Here is a 12145-nt window from a genome sequence, read left to right on the forward strand (position 1 = left end):
GAGTCTGTGACTTTTGAACAAAGGGGAACCAGTTTTCTTTAAAGGTATAGACTATGCTAGGTTGAGGATACTCCAGAGAGCAGCCCCACACACAAATGGGACTTAATATAATAGTTGTTTGTTTTTTTGTTTGTTTTTACAGAATTAAGGCTGGCCAGGAACCAAAGGCTTAGCACTAGGGAAGCAGAGGCAGGTGGATCTATGTGAGTTCAAGGCCAACCTGGTCTACCAGGCAAATTCTGAGCCAGCCAAAGCTCAAGAGTGAAACCCTGTAAAAAAAAAAAAAAAAAAAAAAAAAAGAAGGAAAAAAAAAGGGGGGGAGTCACCACACTAAGCCCAGGAACAGGGACAGAGCAGGGCGCAACCAGCAGGAAAGAAAGAAAGAAGGAAGGAAGAAAATTTAAGACAAAAATTTTAAAGAGGTAGGACCTAAGAGGAGCAGGAGCTGGCCAGGTGGTTGGAGGTGCCCCCTCCAGAAGCAATGAACATAATATTTCTAGGACTGTTGTCAGCTGAGGCAAGACTAGATGATTATAAAAAGAACACTCTTGTACAAGTTCCCTGCACGAGGCCATCTGCCATGCTGCCACCTAGCTGGACCACCCTCAGCCTAGGCTGAACACACGGAGCTGCACATCTGGTTCTTCTACCTCCAAAACTGTGAGCTAAGAACTGCCATTTTACATAATAAAGTACTTGGTGTCCCATCTTCTGTTATAGCAACAAGAAATGGATTAAGAAACTGGATAAAGGGTTATTTTGAACCTCAGGTGGTAGCTTTCAAGTGGAGAGATAAAATGCTAGTGACTCCAGGGTGCCGCTGAGCTCGGTAGGGAGTCACCACACTAAGCCCGGGAATAGGGACAGAGCAGGGCGCAACCAGCATGCATCACTCCAGCAACCTGTCCTCCAGTACTTAGTGTTCTGCTTTCTCAACAAGTTCCGTGCCTCCTCCTCTATAACCTAATTCAGGTTTCTCCTGCCTCTCAAACGCTCCCTGATATTCAAACCTGCCATCTACTTTCTCAATGCTGGGCTTCTACTTCTGGGATCCTGTTCCCAAGAATCTTCTCGCCTATGTGTCTAAGAAATTTCCTGATTATCTATTTGTGTTCCACAAATATACAAACACAGACTCATAAGAAATTCCAACACTGAAGTATACCCTCCCCAAAGAGGAAGCGGACTGCCCTGGGTCTATATCACTCTTTGGAGGAAACAGCACACACAGCTTGGTACCACACATCTGTGCTTTTAAAAATGAATTCTTATGACTATATAAAAATAATGATATTTCTTAACATAACTAAGAATTTAAACATAATTTGATCATACCAGATATTCTTATTTAAAAGTGTACAGCATTGGGCTGCTCAGTTGTAAAGCGCTTAGCGTGCAAGCATGAGGAGCTGAGTTCAGATCCCAGCTTCCAGACATGGTAGCGCGTGCCTGGGACCCCAGTGCTGGGGAGGTGGAGACATGGCCATCTCTGCTAGCCAAAACTAGTGAGCTCCAGGTACAGTGACAGATGCTGTCACTCCTGAGGAAAATACATGACTGATGTTAACCTGTGGCCTCTGCCATACACACATGCATAATTACACACAATATATGGTCTTGTCTTTTTCTTTTTGAGACTGGTCTCACTGTGTAGCCATGACTGGTCTAGAACTCACTATCTAGCTTTTTATTGCTAATGTACATATCCATATGTTCTTGTCATTATTATTCATACTGTCAGTGTTTTGCCAATGTATATGTCTTCTCCTGTGACTCTGAGACTGAGCATCATGTATTTACTCTTCTGGGAATCACCTACTTATAAATGTTGCCCATTTTTCTTGTGTATTTGTTTCTGATGCATGGGTGTTCTTCATCACACAACAGTCTTAGCCCTGTTTCACATGCTCTCTCCTCCAGCCACTAGCCTGTCTTTATAGGGTAGCAGTTCCTAATGTGTGGAGTCTCCAGATTACACAAAGTTTTTTCTTAAGCCAAAAAGAACTATACATTTGACTCAATAAAAAAATATAATGCACACTTGTGTATCCAGTATATATATATATATATATATATATATATATATTTTCATAATTTACATACCCTCTACACATTACATAAACCAGACTCTATGTGTGCACACATATGTGTGTTTGAGAATGTAGTCTGTATTTCTTCACCTTCAAAAAACAACCTTATCTAGTTTCTTATTTTGACACAATTACTTTAAACATTCCATTCACCCTATATATCACAAAAGAATAAATTACCATGATGTGCTAATGAGACAGAAATATATCACATACACAAATCTCAGATTATTCCAAACCATTATGAAATTCCAGCACTTGGGAAGTAGAAGAAGGCAGATTTCTGAATTTGAGGCCAGCCTGGTCAGTTCCAGGACAGCCAGGGCTACACAGGGAAACCCTGTCTCAAAAAGAAAAAAAAAAAAAAAAAAAAAAAAGACATTATGAAATCTCAACAATGGAAGCTGGAGAGACACTTCCTGCTCCTACTGGACATCAGTTTCAGCTCAGCGCCAGGGAGCTCACTACCACCTGCAGTGCCAGTGTCAAGCCTTTCTGGCCTCTGCAGGCTTTGCACTCAAATTCACACACACACACACACACACACACACACACACACACACACACACACACACATCTTTAAAAATATAGCAGAGAGTATGGGGTTACTTATAAATGATATTGGGAAAACAGTTTAGTATTATTTTAAATGTCAGCTTAAATCTGCCTTCCACATCACTCAGCAGAGTAAATGCTGGAAGAAAATAAATCCCTTAAAAGAGAAGGCTCAGAAAAAGCAGAACAGTTTCAACTGTGGAAAAACACTAAATGACCACATGGTTTTCCAATTATTCATTTTTATTTTATTTATTTACTATTTATTTTAAGGGCTTTACTTATTAAAACCAGGGTCTTGTATATAGTTAAGCCAGAATCTACCAAATTCGAATTTTAAAGTTTGCTTTACTAATTCTGCATATGTGGAGGGTGGCTAAGTGCTGGTACCTGTAGAGGTCAGAAGGAGGTGGCAGAGGACCTGGAACTGCCGCAAGCTCCCTGGAGTATGTGCTGGGAGCTGAATGAGAACCCGCAGCGGGACAAGACCTGCTTGTCACCACTTGGCACCTTTCCAGATCCATGAAAATCCTTTAGAAGGTTAACATGGAGCTGGGAAAGTAGCTAGCAACACCATGATATTATGACATCACGACAGACATCAAGCTGTGACCAAATGCCTGACAGAAACAGCCTAAGGCAGCACAGGTCACTTTCTCTTTGAGAGTTTCAGTCCTTGAGTAGATTGGGGGTGGGGGTGTCTGAGCCTCTCATGAAGGAACCAGAGCAAGGGTGACAGGAAGGGGCCTGGGCAAAGCACACCTCAGGGCTGTCATCCCCAAAACAGACCCACTTCCTACAAGCCAAAGTCTCCCAAGTTGGAATCTTTCAGTGGATTCAATATTGCTTAAGTCCAAAGCCTTATCTGGTCATCTGTGGAAACACCCTCAAAGAACACCCTAAGTGTACCTCAGGAACCTTTTCAGCCTCCTGGGTCAAATCAAGTTGACATTCAAGATTAACCATCACATGTATTCCACTAAAACCCCAAGAAAGCCAGCAGCAACAAGATGAAGACAAGACCTAAACATCGTCTTGTGAAAATGAAGATACTCCTTGTCATGTCCATGGTGGCAAACAGATGAAATTAAAATAGAAGGATCTCACACAGCAGGTAGAAAGCAACCCAGAAGCACATACCAGGCACCACTAAAAAACTCCCACCAGGGCTGGAGCAGCTCAGAAGTACAGCACATGCTTCATGCTAGGCTCTGTGTTCACGACCTGTGACGAACACAGCATTTGCACCCTTTGACCCAGTGATCTCACACTGGCAAATTTACAGGTAAAACCCATAAACATGGGAAACATCCCTTCGCCAAAGGAAGTTACTGAAGTATTAGTTATAACGTAAGAAACAGAAGGAAGCAAGAAAAGAAGGGAGGGAGAGGGAAGGAAAATGGGACGTTGATGGGGGTGGGAGGAAGGAGGGAGGGAGAAGGTGGGAGGGAGAAGAGAGAGGAGAAACAAAGCAACCTAATTTTTAGTTTTTAAAAATTATTTATTTACTTGATTGATTATTCAGACAGAGTCTCTGTGTAGCCCTGAACTCGCAGGAATCTACTTGCCTCTGCATTCTGAAGTGCTAGGATCAAAGGCATGAGTCACTATAGACCTGGTTTGTTTGTTTGTTTGGTTGGTTTTTTAACTTAAAAAAATTTAACCTCATCTACAGAGGGAGTTCCAGGACAGTCAAGGCTACACAGAGAAACCCTGTCTCGAAAACGTAAAAATACTTTTGTAAAAAGAGTGGGAGAGAGAAAGCAATAACCAAATATCTCTTTGCTGTGTGGCATCAGTGCATAGCCCTGGACCAGGAAGTCAAGACAAGACTTCCCATTCTGTCACCTCACCACCCAGCTGCCTTACCAGGCTGTGTCCCACCTCACACATGAAGTCAGGGTCAAAAAACCAGCTGTCGCCGGGGCTACTGCAGGCAATGAATGGCTGGAGTTCTGCTCACAAAGCACGCGCAGCCTTTCGTGCTCCAGGGTGAGAACTCTAAAATATTACTTCTGTCATTTAACATTTGAAAACGAAAACTGAGATGAGTTTTTGAAAGAGGAGAGCTTTCGTGCAAGAGTTCATTTCCGATCCCAGAGTTGTAAATGGAAGCTGAGTGCAGTTCATTTTGCACTCTCCGCTGCCTTTAGGAGTTTCTGTCTAGACGACACTTGACAAGAGGAAGGTCCTAGGAAGCAGAACCAGCTACTCTAAAAAGACCCCTAAGACTCGGGCAGTATAGAGAATGGAACTTTGGAACTTCCTGGGACAAAAGGAGCCACCTGGATAAGAACTCACTGAGGCTGCACCAAAACAACCTCACCTTTGCATTCTGAAAGGGAAGGTGCATCTCATCACTTACGTGTGAACTCTCTGCATTTCTGAGCTAAATCACTCCAATATAAAAGTTCAAGTGGACCGGAAAAAGAAATCAAAGCCCAAGCTCCATTCCCAGAAAACAGAGTGGAAACTAAGAATAGAAATGCAGACGCCTTTGGAAGATACAGCAAAGAACTGACAGCCTTCTGCGGGTTCGGGGGAGACGGTCACAGAAAAACCATGAACATATAGCTTCCTAGGAAGCTATGGCCTGTCGTCACTTTAAAATTATTCCAGACCCCAGAAACAAGGTTTGGTCCAGATGCTCAGCACTGGAACAGAATCTATTCCTCTAATCTATTCCTCTGCAAGGTCAAACCCCACAGGCTGACAACTCCAGAACCTTCCACACACCAAGAATCCATCTAGATGGAAGTTTTTCTCAGCAGGACTTCAGACTACTATCCTTAACCAAAAGAATGCACCAAGCTGGTCTAGTCACCGTATTTATGAGGAGAGAGCTCTGCATTTCTAGTGACTGGTGCCCTAGGAGTAGGCTTCTTGGCAGACGTTCATACAGTAATGAATCATCCTGACTTTGCATGATAGGGGGGAAAATGACTCACCAGAAGATGGCTTTCCTCCCGAGATAGTATATGAATATCAAATGTACCGCCAGCCCCCAAAGCAGGCAAGCAGTGTTAGCTTCTGCAGTCCCTGCACAACCTTCAGGTCTACGGGTGCATCAGGACCTTTCTTCTAGTCAGCCATCCCCTAAGATCTTTTACCCCAGTCTTAAATAATAACCAGCTTCATACTTACTGCAAAGCCCTCAGCTTCTCTTCCCTCCTGGGAGCTGCCGGCCTCAGTCAGTAAAGCCACCGCTCTATTCTGAGCCAGTTGCTGTCTGAGAGGAAAACCACATTCAGCCAGCGCTTGGGCAAGGCCCACTCAGGAAGCAGGCGGGCTCTGCTCCCCATGCCTCTCCTTCTGCCTCTCCCCTCCTGCCCCCCACACTTACAAGTTCATATATACACATGATACAAAATCTAATTTCTCTCTGACTGGGTGCCAAGTATTTAATTTAGACTTCTCCAAAATTAAAAATGTAAAGATGTCGGCTGGCTAGGAATAAAAGGGAACTTCTTCAACCCACAAGAGGCAAGTACAGATACCCTGAGATAGTGAAGCAAAAGAAAAAGCCAGTCTGCCCTTGAGCTTTGGGGCCCTCATGTATGCTGCTGTCTGTGGAGCTCTGGGTTGACAGAAAGTCAGGAACCAGGAAGCTCTTCAAAGCAGGCTGTTCTCTGGATTTGACCGAAAGATCTGGGGCTTCTTAACCACAGCACCTTTGGGAATTCATTGTGATTTCTATTTTAATCCTAAATAAATAAATTTATACTTCATTTTTAATTCACAAAGCTCCCAAATGATACATCTTTCTTCATAACACAAGCCTTGTGACTCCCTGACTCTTGATAAACTCAGCAAGCTCCTGTGCCCACTGGCTACTGCCCCTTTTGGGCAACAGCACTGTGTAGCAAATGTGCAGAAAATTCTGTGATGGTTAACACCAACAAACCTGGGAAAATGAGGCAGATTTCACCACAAATAAAGCGTAAAAGCCAGCCGGGCAGTGGTGGCACACGCCTTTAATCCCAGCACTTGGGAGGCAGAGGCAGGTGGATTTCTGAGTTCGAGGCCAGCCTGGTCTACAGAGTGAGTTCCAGGACAGCCAGGGCTACACAGAGAAACCCTGTCTTGAAAAACCAGAAACCAAAAAAAAAAAAAAAAAAAAAAAGCCAAGCCAATGACAAGAGGGGACAAACAGACATGCACGCACAGCCTTTGGTTCGGTTGTCCCTGGTGAAAATGCAGGCTACTCAATAACCATAAGTGAATGCTGTAATCCCTCAGGATGAGGTATCCTTCACAGGCTCTCATGTTTGAGCACATGGTCCCTGGCTGGTGGCGTGAGAACTTTAGAGCATGGCACCTGGCTGGAGTCACTAGAGGCGGGTTCTTGAAAGTTATACTGGATTCTGGTTCCAGCTGGAGCTTTTCCTAACATCTGGTCCTTACCATATGGAGAGGCAGCTATGAGCTCCTACTGCATCCAAGTCTGATGAACTGAGACCCTCCCAAACGATGAGCTAAATCAAGCCTTTCTTCTGTTATGCCACTTCTACTGGGCATTTTATCACAGATATGACAAAAATAATGACTAGGTATGTAAAGCTGTGTGAATAACTGTGGTCATGGTGACCTTGATAATAGACAAGACAATGAATAAAACAATTAAAAGTCTAACTGATCATATTACATTATGCCCAGATAATTCACCCTTGTGCCCTGGTCAGAAAAGATACTTTGCCTTGTACCTGCACTGAATGTGTTAGTCTGATTTCCATCATGACAAAATCCCTCACAAAGTCAAACTAACAGAGTAAAGGTTTTGTTGGCTCAGAGCTTCAGAAGATTCAATCCACGGCTGCTACAGGTCATTGTTTCTGGTCCTGTTCGATGACAGATAGTGCATGGCAGAGGCAAGAGGCTCTCCTTGTGGCAGCTAGGAAAGCCAGAGGACCAGAAGCCTCCAAGAGCAGGATCCCAGAGCCAGTGAGACGGCTAGGAGGTAAAGGTGCTTGCTGTTCACACTTGACAGGCAATTGAGTCGGATCCCCAAAGCACACACAAACATGAAAGGGAAGAACCAAATCTGCAAATCTTCTGATTTCTACCTCCCCCCCCCCACAGCATTAGCGTACATATACTCACACACACACACACACACACACACACAAATTTATATAATAATAAGTAACTTTTTAAAGGAAGAGAATGTGCTGTTAACGATCTAATTTTCCCAATCAGGCTCCACCTCCTATATGTCCTACCATCTCCCAGAGGCTCTTCAGTTACAGATGCAAAAATCAATTAATCCACCCACAAGGTCAGGGCATCCACAGCCCAGTCAACTCCCAAAGGCCCATCTTTAATACTTCTGTGCTGGAGATGAGGCTTTTGACATGTGAGCTTTTGAGGATCAATCAAGATCCAAATAATAGTGGCTGGGGACACAGCTCAGTGGTAGAGCATCCACCTGGCATCCACAAGGCTCTGAGTCCAATCCTTAGTACCTAAAACCAATCCAAACAGCAAAACAGACTCCTTAACAGAACAAGAGAAAATTAAATCTAGCAGTATATACGAATGATGTTATGCCATGACCAAAGGAGATTTATAGTAGGAATTTTAGGCTGATTATCACAAATGAGAATCAGACATAATTCTGATTAACAGTGACAACATAATTCAAATTAAAAGACTAAAAGAGAAAACCCACACAAACGTTTTTAACAAATAGTGGAAAAAGCACTTGAAATAAAACCAACAAACTTTTATGATTAAAAAAAATAATAAAATTCAACCATTAGGAATAGAAGGGAATGTTCTCAACATGGCAAAGAGTAACTACAAAATGCCCACAACCAACATTGCATGCGACGTGAACATCGGAAATCCTTCTCTTGAGACCAGAAACAAGGCCAGATTTCTCTGTTCTCCCTACATCTAGTCAACAATGCACAGGAGATGGTAGTCAGGGAATTCAGGCAAGAGAAGAAAAGAGAGGGCACCATAAACCATCTATTGACACAAAAAGACCTTGCATGAGATAGAAGGGGATATCCATAGCCCAAAGACCCCAGTGAGATCACAGAAAACGAGAGTGAGGCACAGCATCAGTTGTGTGTCTATACCCCTGCGGTAGGAACTCCTGACACGCCCAGAAAACAATTCATTTCAGTGACAGCTCCACAGTAAAGTGCTTACCTGGAAAGGACCTGAGTCTGATCCCCTGAGCCACCGTACAAATGCCAGGTATGGTGGCTATGTTCGTAATTCAAGCACTAGACAGGCAGAGACAGGAGGATCCCTGAGGCTTGCTGCCCAGCTAGTCCAGCCTAACTGGGAAACCCTGGACTAATGAGAGACTCTGTATCTGAAGAGGTGAACAGCCTTCCTGGGAGTAAGACCCAAAATTGTCCTCTGGCTTCCAATACCTGTGCACACACCATACATAAGCACATGACATAAACATACACATATGTGCATTAAAAACACTAAAGTGTTTACAAATAAATAAGATGTGCTCGTGGCTAACTGCAAAGCATCTCTGAAAAACCTGAAAGGGTGGGCCGGCAAGGTGGCTCAGCATCCAGGGTCATAGGCTTGACTGACAGCCTGAGTTTCCCAGAGTCTCTCTAGTGGAAGAGGAGAACCAGTTCCCACAAGGTTATCCTCAGATGTGCATGTGCCAGCACACATCACATACTCACATAAAATAAATGGTTTTTTAAATTCAACTTGAAAAAGTAAGGTTTAAGGACAGGCATCCTATGTGTTATGAGACAGGAGGATCTGTATGAGGTCCAGGCCAGCCTGGTCTACATATTAAATACCTAGATTGCCAGGGCTACACAAAGAGACCTTATTTCAAAAAAAATAAAACAAAACAAAAACAAAAAATCCAGTTATGGGCTCTCTGTTGGAAGTCAAAGGGTAGGTTTAAACCTGGGCCAGGAGTTCAGTCCTCCTTGGTGTCTGACCACCTCCAATGGATGGAGCAACTCACACAGCAGTGCAGCTGTGCAGAGAGCTTGGCAGGCATATAAGGGTTGGAAACAATCACTCTGGAGATGTCCCTGAAGACAGGATCCTCAGCTATACTCTGAATAATCAACTTTAAGAAAATATATGTATTTTATTTTCATATGTGCATGGGTGTTTCACCTATAAGGGTTGTCACTTCATCATGTGTGCAGTACCCATAGAGACCAGAAGAGGACGACAGATCCTCCGGTTCTGGAGTTATAGTAGTAAATTGTCATACACAACACAAAAATGGAACTGTTCCATCACCAGCAGAGTATAACTAAAGCCTGTGTTGATGGCCAGCAGTTCCCGCACAGACCCGCTCTGTACTGCATCTTGGGACAACACTCAGGAATCTTGCTCTAACAAAGAAAAAACAGAAGATTTTTAAGGTCTGACTTACTCAGCAAATGAATTCTACTTAATTTAAAAGGTAATATTGGAAATAATTTGTGATATTGAATGATGACTAATATTTTTGGGAAATGCAGATGGTAAATGTTAAGAGCCCACATTTATACTAAGAATGACTCTCAGCTGGGCAGTGATGCCACACACCTTTAATCCCAACACTTGGGAGGCAGAGGCAAGCCAGCCTGGTGTACAAATCCAGTTCCTGTATAACCAGGGCTACACAGAGAGATCTTATCTGAAAAAATAAACAAATAGGGCTGGAAAGATGGCTCAGTGGTTAGGAACACTGACTGCTCTTCCAGAGGTCCCGAGTTCAATTCCCAGTACCCAAATGGTGGCTCACAACCACCCTGCAATGAGATTCAATGCCCTCTTCTGGTATGTCTGAGACAGCTACAGTGTACTCATATACATAAAATAAATAAATCTTTAAAAGTAAATGAACAAGAAAGAAAGAAAAGATTCCCACTAATGCAGTGACAGAAAAACTTTTTTTAGGTTTTTAAATTTTTTCTACAGCACAGTAACTGGCTCACTAAAAAAATAACATTTCTTGGCCTAATTTTTATCTATAGAACATAACTGCTTCCCTGCCCCACTGTAGTATTTTGTTGTTGTTTTGGAGACAGGGTGTAACCCTGGCTGTCCTGAAACTCACTTCATAGACCAGGCTGGCCTCAAACTCACAGAGATCCTCTCGAGTGCTGAGATTAAAGGTGTGTGTCACTATGCCTAACAACTACTTTAGAACAAGAAAATTTACTAATGACAGATATTGCTTCTTTTGTCCAAGACTTCTTCAAGAAAGGCAGAATTCATGGTCATTTGCATTTATAAAAATACAGTGGTAAACAGTGAATATTAATGTTTTTATCTATCTTTTTTTGTCAACAGACTTTTAGCTGATGGTATTGGCCACTTGCTAAGATGTAAGGGGTCAGGAGGACTGGCACTGTGTAACAGTAAAAACAGTATTTTAAGATGATGTTGCTATATACACAGACTGCATCAGATGCTATTTGTATAACCCCACAGCTTACACTGCAGAAAGCAAGCTCAACCAGACTGAGAAAGGCTCTCCAAACTGTGGCAGGGGTTGATTTCCTCTGCAAACACTACCATGATTTTCTGAGGAGACTGACAACCATGCCACTTGGAGGCATCTGCAACTTTAATTTTTTAAAAAATCTTATTTTAATGATGGTTCTTAAACACTTTAACCTCCCTTGTAGCCCACCACCCACCAGAGGTAGTAGAAAAGAAAGAATACAGGGCAGGAGGGGAGTGGACCTGTTTAGAAAGGTTCTTTGGAGCAACTCCTGTCTGTGTTGTCAGGAAATCAGCAGTTCAGTTCACAGGTCAGCAGCAGCAGCTCCATCCACTCAGAAATACTTCACAGATACACCAGCCATTCAGTTCAGTAGAGTCGTGATAGCAAACACGAATCAGCAGGTGGCACTACCTAGCAGAGACAGTCAGGCCCCAGCCTTGTCCCCAGTCAGCAGGAGGAACCAGGGAGGAAAGCTAGCCGCTAGACCTTCTTGGCTGTGCCTCTCTCAGTGAAGAGCAGAGAAAACCCAAGACCAACAAGCGTTGCACAGCTAGCTCTAGAAGCAAGCCTAGCTCTGACTCTGTCACTGTCCTATTTATACTCCTTCCAAACATCATGTGTCCTCCATGGGTCTTGCCTCAGTACTCGTGTCTGTCTCAGCTGACATTCATCTCCCAATCAGCCCGAGTCCACGTGAGTGGCAAGAAACTGCAGCACACCACCAGAAGCTTTTTGGTGTGTTTCTTTGAGTCCCAGCAAATGCAGCTCAACTACACAATGTAAGGCAGACCAATACATGCATGTCGTTAGCAAGAAAAAAAAAATCTTTCATCATGTGTCCTTTCACGTGCTTGCTCTAGCAGAACATCTTTCTCCTAAAAGAGAATGTGTCTGCCTCAACTAAATGTTCCTTCACGAGTCCTGCCTTAGTCTTTCACCTGTATCCACTTCAGGAAAACACTCCTTCACCTGTTTGCTCCAGCAAAACACCATCCAACACAACTGACTTTCCAAAGAACCTTAAGTATCCACTTCAGGCATCCGTGAGAATGAAGGT

General features: G+C 43.3%; 1 protein-coding gene across 4 annotated transcripts in view; it reads right to left on the bottom strand.

The window, feature by feature from the left end:
- Specc1 (sperm antigen with calponin homology and coiled-coil domains 1) overlaps window positions 1-12145 on the bottom strand; it is a 261968-nt gene that overhangs the window by 206546 nt on the left and 43277 nt on the right. Inside the window, exon 1 of one of the 4 annotated variants that reach the window (XM_076936675.1) lies at window positions 5790-5916. The exons of the other annotated variants lie outside the window; for them this stretch is intronic. The gene's annotated coding sequence lies outside the window, so the exon portion shown is untranslated. Of the gene's footprint in view, window positions 1-5789; window positions 5917-12145 lie in introns of those variants that run through there. 4 annotated transcript variants of the gene reach the window in all.

This window comes from Arvicanthis niloticus, chromosome 6, assembly GCF_011762505.2.
Source record: "Arvicanthis niloticus isolate mArvNil1 chromosome 6, mArvNil1.pat.X, whole genome shotgun sequence".
In the NCBI taxonomy this organism is placed as follows: Eukaryota; Metazoa; Chordata; class Mammalia; order Rodentia; family Muridae; genus Arvicanthis; species Arvicanthis niloticus.